Here is an 11,181-nt window from a genome sequence, read left to right as displayed (position 1 = left end):
CGGCAACACTTTTCACAAAATAAGATAAAAGAAATTGCTAATCATTATTTAAGATTTTCGAATCTTTTTTATTAGAATACAATATTTAAAACTTAAATGTGTATTAACAAATTTAGTAAATTAAGATCTTTGAACTTATTTTCAAGATCTTAAATCAAATCTCAATTATATTAACTTTATATTTCCATACTTTACATTCCAAAAAAAATATATTAGATTTAACGGCTATATAATTGCTATATTTTCTCAATCCCTGAAAGAGTAATGTGCCTTCATTGGCAAATATCTCAAATGCCAAACATAGGAAGATTAAGAACAAAATTATGCAGGTCGTCTTAATCTGTTGGTTGAATCGTTGACTATCGATCAAGAGGATTAGGATCATATCCCCCACAAAAAACAATAACAAAACTATAAAACGGATTTCGACGCATAACAGCTGATGTTGAGTTTTCCATTTTAAAGCAAGCATTCTTGGCAAGTTAAAGCTGAGTCTTTCTTAATAATTAGCTCAATCATCTTCCTTTCCATTAAAATTTTCGCCCTTCTCGCCACTTGAAATACATATTACTGATAAAAAAATAATAAGAACATGTAAAACATAAACTACGCGATATAAGAACGAACCCGAATAACATCTAGAGCCAAAAATCTAAAGCCATTTTGCAAGTAACATGAAAACCCTAACCCCTAAAATCCGTACAGCTCACTTTCTCGCTATCTTTCTTTCTCTGAGCCTCGCGGTGACAATTATGCCTACTCACGCAAGCAAAAGCCATCATCACACGTGTTTCTGAATCTATCTATGATGGTTTTCTATCACCAATGCCTGTCTTTTCTCCAAGCTTTCAGAATGTGTGAGAGAGGAGAGTATCAAATCTTTATAAGTAGCAGGTTTAATTGTTTAATTGCTATAGGATGCTAATAAAAGAACTCTCTTTAAATACTCACACGATTTAAGTGATCGTTTCGCCAATCTAACTGTTGTAAAATGGCACTTATAAAACTTCTCACTTTTTTTAACATAAATTTTTTTTGGCGATAAATGTTGAATATGGCTTCCCATGTTTTTTCTCAGTAATTTTCAAACCATTAATGCCTGACGATGCATTCATACAGATAAGAAGACGGAAAGAAAGTTTAAGCGCAGGAAAGAACTGAAAACAGAATCTGTGCTGCTAGAGAGAGAGAGAGAGAGGGAGAAAGAGAGGTCAGTTTTTATGGTGGTCAAACATAAAAGTAACGCAGTTGGAGCATCTTCCATTGGAAATTGATAAGGCCGAAAGATGCACTTACTTCGACAGTCATTATAACGAAAAAAAGGTTGTGCTCAAGGTAATGGCACATTGCAGCTTTAAAATTGAAACTTATATGGGGAATGCAAAAGAAATTAAGGAGGGCATCGGAAATGAAACTAAACAATGTTTTTCTCATTGTTTAACACATAATTAATGGAATAATAGCCTATCTCAACACATTAGGTTTAGTATATACTTTTTATATATGTTAGTTGCTGATCTTATGTCGGTCATGAAAGGCTAGTAAAATTTTTTTTTTGATTGTAATTGTAATTATCATCTATGTTATTTGCATAGATATTAATTATGATAACATAAAATAAAATAAATAATTGAGTGAGAATCACAAAAAAATAGTTGTGAGGTACCACAGTATAATACTTTCCTCCCGTGAAAGGCTCTCAGTTGACTTGTTTTTTCTGTCACTGATTAAAAATTGCAGTAGAACTGGTACACCAGATTAAAAAGTCTGGCAGGAGCATCTCTTGAGATGTGCACTTAAATTTTTTTTGTTTTTTTAACTAAGAATCTCATTAAGATAAGAGACTTCGTTTATTTAAACATTGCTAGCAAATTAATAAAAAATTAGCGCTGATGTGAAAGCCTGTTAATTTTAATGAAATATGAAAGTCTAGACCCACAGCATATCAAACCCTTCAAGTAACTAATAGATGAATTATTTTTTTACACTTCTTATCCTGTCCAAACAAAATAAATCTTGAATAAGTTTTTAAAAACATGCGATCAAATACAAAAACAAAATTTCTAGTGATTACCAATTGATTTTGTCTTTTAAGTGTATTCATTACCAAAAGAGGCAGTAGCTTAGAAGATGAAAGAAGGAAGAGATTTCCTTCCAAGCAAAAGAAATTGTCAGAATATTCGCTCACCTTTCTATGATCTGTGGGCATGCTGATCAATGCATTACCTGTATGCTATATAACGAGGCGTTATTCGAATTTGGGGCATCAGATCTCTTATCTTTCTTTCATCCCTCGGTAGTAAAGAAAAACAAATGCATAAATAAATAACAAGATAAGAAATAAACTAAAGATCAAAGTTTGCAACACATGAATAATCTTGATCGATCGGAACCTGTAGCCAACTTCATAATTTTTTTGCTAAGCCAAATAAATAAAATAAATTATAAAGAATCTTAAAAATGAAGGAGGGTGACTAGGAAGGTAGATGAAATAAAGAAAGAAGATGAAGAAAACTGATAGAAGATTCTGGGAAAGAATGGAGAGAACGCGGCCTTCAGAATTCGGTTAAAATTAGAAAATCGTGCGATGCTCAAAGCTTAGCAATAAATAGAAAGAAAGAAAAAAAAATGAAGAAATCATGCAAAAGGTCAAAAAGTGAAGCAATCAGAGAGAAACTTTTACTAGACAATGATGAATACTTTATCCTTGCCGACAGGAAGGCAGAGAAATAAAACAAAAATCAACAGAAGCAAAAATTAAAAAAAGAAAATGAAATACAAAAAGTCTAAAGCCATCCATGGTCAAACCCCATATCATTGCAGCAATCAGCCCTCCTTTTTCTCTCTCCTCCCCTCTTCCAAAAAAAAAAGCTTACCGAACAAACAAATTCAGAGAAAAAAAGACTAGAAAAATCGAACCTCAATCGGACGATCCAGCCAAAAACGGAAAGAAATCAAAATCAAAGATCGGAAATTTAAGAGAAATAACTCACCGACCGCATGAGAGCTTTTGACGTGGAGAGGGAAGCAGTGATTGGGGGGAATGAAGCCTGGTCCGAGACCTCCTCATCGAAAGCTCTGTTAGAAACCGGCCATAGAAAAAGAAAAGAGAGAAACAAAGAGATACGGCCGGAGGCCTCGAGCCAGACAACATTCCCCTCAAAGAGAAAGCTTCCACTTTACTGAAACGCAGCGGCAGCAAAAGCCCTTTTTTTTTCTCTCATTCTCTCTCGCCCATGAGACCCGGATTCTCTCTCAGGGATGCGGCTCAGGTTGGGGTGGAGATAAAGAGGCGGTGAAGAGGTTATGATGACCAAAATGATTAATCTGAACAGAGAGAAAGAAAGAGAGAGAAGGACAGGAGAGTAAAAGCTCAACCAAACTCCCACTATTAAAAAGAGAAAAATGAAGAGGAAAGAGAAAGCGAGGAGTAAATGTAGTGGGTCAGCCTCAGAAGAGTCGTAGGCAGGAGCAATAAATAAGGAAGAGAAAGAAAAAGAGACAGAGTAAAAGACAACACAAAGGTGCAGGTTGCGGTCCCTACCCCAACTCTCTCTCTAACTTCTCTACCAGAAATGACCACGACCCCATCATGCATTGCACAACCCCTACTCTCTCTCTAACTGCTCTCCGCACCACGTGATGCTCTTCTATCCCTTTCTCTCTCCTCAGACTCGCCTCACAATTCCTCACACATCTCTTACCATCTCCTCTTCCACCCAGCCCTCATTTATACATAATTACTGCCGTCAGGCCCGGGCGACCTAGTGCCCACGTTGACCGTTCGATTGTATCGCGACGGTCCTGATCAGTCTAGAACATAACAGAGAGAACCCTAGAGAGATCGAGGAAGCGAGGCTGCGGCTGCTGGTGCTTCCATGGAGTGGTTGGGGTAGGGTTTCGCGTAGCCCGATAAGCGCGACGGGATCCACTCTCTCTTTCTCTCTCACTCTTTCAGAAAGATTGGATTGTGATATTTTTATAATTGGCAGTCAATAATTGATCATGGAAGTTCTTGTATTTTGAATGATTTAAATTAAATTTCAAAATTTATTCAAAATCATGGTTTGTTGAATACAAATTTTTTAGTTACATCAAAGGCTGGAATCAATTAACAGATAATCTCATCTCCTTTCATATATATATATTATATATATTTGAAAAGCCTCACTTATATAACAAATTTAATAAGAGTTGAACGCCCTTGTATATACGCCCTTGTATTTATTGATTATTTAAGAACGGATGCCCAATATTAGATTCCAAAATTGGGCATAAATTTTTATGAAAAATTCCCTCATAAAAAAATTTAAATGAAATATTTCTTTGAAAGATTAATGTATAAATATATCGAATTTGCCGCGTTGACCTCTTAGCATTCTATGAGGAGTCCGCTAAAACCCCAAATTATGAAGCCACATACTTTATACAAAGGAATTTATCGTTTTTGTACATTTTTACATACTGATGCATTGTTAGCAATAATTGCTTATTTTTGCATATATTTTCAATTTTGAAAATCTAATTTGGATTACAAAGTCAATATTTAGCAATGGTGTTCGGTGATGGCAAAGCTGAGTTATAATAAATCATCTTTGATTATGGAATATATTTTGTTCAGAAAAAAAACATCAGAATGCTTTGTTTTTAAGGAAACAAATTCGCAATTTTATTTTAAACTTATTTTCTTAAAAGGATTCTTTTTTTAGAAAAGTTAATGATGAAAAATTGCATCTAGCAACTAAAATAATTTAACTTATTTTTCCTGCAAACAACTCATAATAATTCATTTTTAAAAAGCTTACAATCATCCTAAATAGGTTTCTAAATTGAAGATAGTACCCCACCATTTTTAATTTTCCAATTTCTGGCCTATCAACCATGCCTCCACACCTTGCTGTGACTTAACCTCCAATTGAATTTGGTGACTAGCCTCCAAACAAACCTCTTCTACAACATGATCCACAATCTTTTCCTCTGAACCACCCCTCTTGTCACCAAAGCTCTTCTATACTTTTATTCTCACCTTCAATTCTTATTTGGTAAAATTTTCGAACGGAATTATCCTATGAGTTCCCATTATCCTTACCAAAAGTCCTTTCCCCCAATTTAATCTGTTCTTCTAGAGGTAATGTTTACAAGAACTAAAAAATACATTTAATTAATCTTTACAGGCTTGTTTACACTTGATATATTCAAATCTAATAATTCAATATTTTTAAATATGCATTGTCACTGGAATGTAAAAGATTTGACATTGATAAACGATTATGTATTTCTATTAGGATTTGGTAACCATATATGTATTTTGTAAGGCAATAATATTATATCTAATTATATATATATATATATATATATATATTATAATCAATATATATATATACATATTATATATTATAATAATTATATATATATATATATACATATATTATATATATATACATATATATATATATACATATATATATATATATACATATATATATATATATACATATAGATATATATATATATTATACATATATATATATATAATATACATTATATAATATATATATATATATAACATATATAATATATATATACATATATATATATGTATATATATATATATATATATATATATATATATATTTGATTATAATTAATTTAAATTTATCACGTTTTATCTAGATTATTGATGTGATGATAGTCTGCTAAAATATGAAGCATTTAACATATAGTTTTTATAATATTTATACTACCAATGTACAAAATTGCATAATTTCAGTTGCTTAATATTATGGTATTTGTTCTACAACAAATAAATTATTAAAGCAAAATTGTTTACATTAAAGCTTTTAAATTCAAATATAAATAATATTCATTTTCATTGGGAAGATATTGTTCGGTGTGTGGTTTAATGTTTGAAGGTTTTTTTCAAGTAACTCATGCATGACTCATAGAAACATCTTGGATGACTTATCTTTTAGTGAAAATAATGTAGAATTTTCATGGACAAGGTTTCATATTACTACATAATGAAACAAACATAAATTGACCATTTTGAGTCTTTTCATCTATTTCTTTAAGACTAGTCTTCAATTTTAGTTTTTTTTTGCCAAAATACATCATATTTAATTTCAAGTCCTAATGAATCATTGTTGACTTAAAATATATCATATATCATACTTAATGCTAAATAGAAAATTTTTTTTTTTTGTTGAATGTCGCACTTTGTGAAGCCCTAAACATTTCCAGCATAACTAGAATCGATACCACTAAGGGTTGTGATCCATCATTAATAAATGACATCATATGAGATGACCTTCTACCATAATAAGTGAGAATTTGTAAAATCCTTTCAAGATTTTTAAGTTTGATAACTTCTCTTTTTGAAAAGGGTCCATCACAATTTTTATAATTTTTTTTTTAATTAAAACCTACTGAGTGGCCTACGCGTTAATACCAAAAAAAGGGGTTACAAGATCCTTAGAAGGAACCTCCAGCTCGTTAATGCTCATAAGAGCTACAAGAGAAACAAAAATAAATCCTAAAAGCCGATGATTCCTTATACTATGAATTACAAAAGAACCTAAATACATTCTAGGGCTACAAGAAGACAGCACCCAAGAAATGAAGATCAAAACAAAGGCATTCAGCACCATCTTCCTGAAAAAAGATTAATCACACTTCGAATAACTCAAAATTTTAGAACTTGCAAAAACCCTGCAAAAGAAGTGTAGCCAAATTTCCAGCGACCAGATCTGCACAAAGAAAATACTCAACCAAAAAAGGTTAATTTGACTTAAATAGATATTTATTCCAAAAATATATAAAAAGGATAGAGTATTTTCAAACCCAACCAGGAGAGTAAAATCCTCAGCCACAGTATAATTAAAAGGCATCAAGGTACTACAAAACAAATTCAATGTACAAAATAAATAGTCCAGAAATTACTCATAATTGTTTTACCCAAGACCTGGAACACCATAACTTAGAGGAGAACAAAAGGCTTAACAGTGATCGGATAGTTCTCAATAAGCTTTACCTCCAAATAGACTCCAACCAAAGCCGTGAAAGGCTTTGAATCAGTCACCAAATAAGAAGTCAATGTAATCAACATGGAGTAATTATAGTTCTGAATCTCTTGTAGCAACAAAAAGTTCATAAAATTGCTCCCCATAAATCTCTGATCCATGTTAAGCATCAAATCAACAAACAAGATAAATAAGAAAATGGTACCATCATACCTATTAAAATCCCAATTACTATTAACCCAAAAACGTAAATAGTTGGTTAGGCAAGCATTTCTCATGAATGTAGAAATATGGATAATATAGGTCGCATTAGCACCTTCAATATCAAACCCAATATACGCAAAAAGGCAAGCAAAAAAATAGTAAGAATTTAAATCATCCTTCCAAACAGCATTATCTCTAGCTAACACTGGATTCTCAACACCCACAATGCCACAAAAAATGATAATAAAATTATTGGAAACCCGATTCCAATTCCAATAAATAGATCTCATCCAATACATGAAGCAACCATTCATGTTAAAATGAGAGCAAGAAACATAACTCAAAATTGAAAGTTTGTTGGGGTTGTTAAGCCCTATAGAACTGGCCCAAGCTAACCAAGAGGGAGGGTGAATTGGTATTTTAAAAATTCTTTTCACAAAGAAGTAATATCACATAAACCAAAACCACACCACGAGAAAAATAAGGGCGGAAATTAAAGATCGGAAGCAAGAAATAAGAACACAGAAATTTATAGTGGTTCGGTCAACTCGACCTACGTCCACTTCCCGGAGGCGCCCTCCGAGTATTGCACTACAATCGTGACTCTCCTTTAGGCCCCACAGCTAGGCGGAGAAGCCTTTACAAAGAACCTCTTTTTTCCACCCCGACAAGGCAGAGAACCTATCTCCTTTTGCTTCCTCCTGAAGCTGGCAGAGAATCACTATCAGTTGCTGAATCCTTACCTCTACCGACCCTTCCAAGGACGAGAAACTCTAGATGAAGAAGAAGCAGAGCGATCCTTGAAACAACCCTTGTGAATCCCCTCACAAGCTCCCCCTCACAAGATCCTCTCACTCTCTCTCTCTTTCTCTCTCTCTCTCTTTCTCTCCTCAAGGTCTTCTCAGGTCAATGCAGTAGCAAAAGATGTTCAACAACGTTGAACAAGAGCTTTTAAATAGAAGAGCTTCAAAGGAGATCATTAATTGCAATTTTCCGACTATATCGTCCAGGACGATATGGAAATCGTCCTGGCCGATCAGTACAAATCTTAGAAGAACGTCCAGAGCATCATCCTGAATGCAAACTGGATGATTAAAAATTGGCTTGCTCGTCCAGGCCGATCAGTTCAAATCAGAGGAAAATCTTCCAGAGTATCGCCTTGAATTCAAGCTGTCCGATCCCGATCGTCCAGCACATCACCCTGAATATGTGCTGGCCGATATTTATCATCCAGAAGTAACTAAGGTTTTTGAATAGATCGTCCTGGCCGATCCTGCGATTGTCCAGGACGATATGATCGTATCAATCATCCTTAATTACTTCCTTGATTTGTTTGATTAATTAAGGCATAATTGTGAATATCGTCCAGGCAAATCCAAGATCGTCTTGGCCGATTACCAAAAATTACAGAGTACCTTAATTGTTTTTTGCAGTAATTTCTTTCTGTTTTAAGCTTATCGTCCTGGATGATACACATATCGTCCAAGCCGATTGGTTAATGACGGCTGCCTTAATTAAGAACCACTGATTAGATTTTCTGTTTTAAGCCTGATCGTCCAGGACGATGTAAAATATCGTCCTGGCCGATTTGAGTAAAAATAGAAATTCTAAGTCTCTCAAGTGTGTGTATAGGGTTACTTAGCTTCAGTCTCTTTGAACATTACAAATTGACTCAAGAAGAGAAAAAGCAAAGTACAGATTGACTCAACCCTAACCTACACAATCTTGAAATGGCTTCGTTTGTTCGTCCGATCTTCGATTCCTGAAAAGTTAGAAGTAACAGGCAGTCCAAGAGAATCAATGGTGTTTGTCAATCATCAAAACATAAGTCATGAAAATAGATTTGCAACAAAAATATCCTCAGAAAATAGGGTAGTGTCCAGAACAATGTTCCCATCAAGAAAAATTTTATCGAAGCAAATAGTAATGTTATAAGAAATAATTAGTATTTCAAAATTCCAGCATGCATAGAGGGATCTCTAGAACCAGTAGAATTAGAATTATAGATAGAGCCATTTGTGTAAAATTTATTCCTAAATATGTAATTACCAACCCCAACCCATCTCTGAATATGGCAATTAATACCATAACAGTTACCCGCCATTAATTAAACCAATATCCATACATAACACACAAAAAAAAAAAAACATCAAGACTTAAGAAGCCAAACCTGGCAATGAAACAACACCAAACCCAATAAAAGGCCTCAAGAAAAATCCTCATCAAAATAACTGACAAAAAGCTAATGGGGACGAATGTAAGGAAGACCCATTCGATTAAGTCTAGTAAGCCTTTTGGTCTCTTTAGGAAGGGTAAGCTCATCGTATTCAATGAAGTTACCTAAAGTGCAGCCCAACTTAGCCAAAGAATCTGCAGCAGCATTCCCCTCTCTTAAAATATGAGTGATTATAAAATTAAAGGGGGAGAGGGCATGTTTAATATCTCTGATCCTATAGAAATTGTCCGGATTGGAAGAAATGTTACCATTAACATAATTAATGAATAATAAGCAAAGCATCAACTTCAATTGATAACTTAGTAATACCAAGAGAGATGGTTAATTGGATCCTAAATAACATACTTTCAAGCTCAGCTTGAATAGCATTAGCAGCATTAGTTGGACCCACAAAAGCTATAATAATCTTACCATAGGAATCACGAATGATACCACCATATCCTGCAACATTAATATTTCTAGAACCATCAGTGTTAAATTTAAAGCACCCCACTTCAAGTTTCATCCAATAATTTTGTCACTACAACCTATAGTAGGAGGAATAAGACTCACATCAATTTTGCTAGCCAGGTGGTAATAACCTTTAAAAGAGTCAACTTTTAATAGCTTTGCAACAAAAAGTTGACTAATTTTAAACTTCTCCTTAGAGATAACAGTACTAGCCTCCATTTTAATATTCTCATATTTAAATGCATCCTGCTACTCCAAATAAACCAACATATCATAAAAGGAATAATGTCATGAATGTGGCCTTTAGTAGTAGTAAACTAATTCTTAAAAACATCAGTTATAGTGTTGAACTGGAAAGTAGTAAAGACTTTATACAAGTTATCAAAATATTTCCAAACTTTCATAGCAATAGGGCCTTGATAAAAAATAAATATGAATAATATTTTCATTGTGATAGCAACTTTGGCATTTAGAAACAATGTATTAACCTTTTATAATAAGAATTGAATCCACATGAATATAATTATTCAAAATCCTCCAAATAATAAAATAATAAGTAGGAGGAATGGTCACATGCCAATAAGCAACATTAAGATAATTCCTAGGCTGAGGTTGTTTAATAGTATGCCAAACTTGTTTAGTGTTAAACTTCCTATCATTAGAATGATTAAACAAAATGCAGTCTTCACTTTTCCATGTGCATAGTAATCTTACAAATTAAAGTGATAATAAAATCAGAAACAAAATTCGATAATAAATCAAGGTTCCAGCCCTCATTACAAATAAAGTTCTTCACCTTGCAAATAGAAATGGAGCGAGTGTTTAACAAGTTATCAATAGAGAAATTTTGCACCCATTTATCTTGCCAAAAGAAAATACCATCGGCTCCCAAATCCCATTAAATAAACTCCTCAGATTCCCACTTAATATTGCATAATCTTTTCTAATTGAAGGATTCACCTTGTTTAAAGATACAATTCAAATGATGCTTACCAACATAATACTTAGACTCCATAAATTTTGCCCATAAACTTTTTTTAGCTCTAAAAGAAAATCATAATTTATGATTATAAGTCATTATCATGTCCGTAAATGTTTTGAACCCTAATTTACCTTCTTCCATAGTCCTAGAATAATTATTCCAAGAGCCCTACACAATAGATCGATTTCCTTCTTTATAACCCCACAAAAATTTATTGAATAAAACTTCCATCCTTCTATAAATATTTAAAGTCGGGAATATAGTGTGATGCAAAAATATAGGGATAGAAC

The 11,181-nt window shown here is 33.2% G+C and overlaps 1 long non-coding RNA gene across 1 annotated transcript; it reads right to left on the bottom strand.

Moving 5' to 3' along the window:
* Positions 1–495: 495 nt before the first annotated feature.
* Positions 496–4,046, bottom strand: LOC114581400. The gene is made up of 2 exons (XR_003703327.1): positions 2,994–4,046; positions 496–2,283 (listed from the first exon to the last, which is right to left on the bottom strand). It is a non-coding gene; the product is annotated as an uncharacterized LOC114581400 (long non-coding RNA).
* Between the last annotated feature and the right edge of the window lie 7,135 nt (positions 4,047–11,181).

This window comes from Dendrobium catenatum, unplaced genomic scaffold (genome assembly GCF_001605985.2).
Source record: "Dendrobium catenatum unplaced genomic scaffold, ASM160598v2 fragScaff_scaffold_1720, whole genome shotgun sequence".
Taxonomy (NCBI): domain Eukaryota; kingdom Viridiplantae; phylum Streptophyta; class Magnoliopsida; order Asparagales; family Orchidaceae; genus Dendrobium; species Dendrobium catenatum.
Note: the sequence above shows the minus strand (reverse complement) of the source record. Positions and strands in the feature narration are given on the sequence as shown.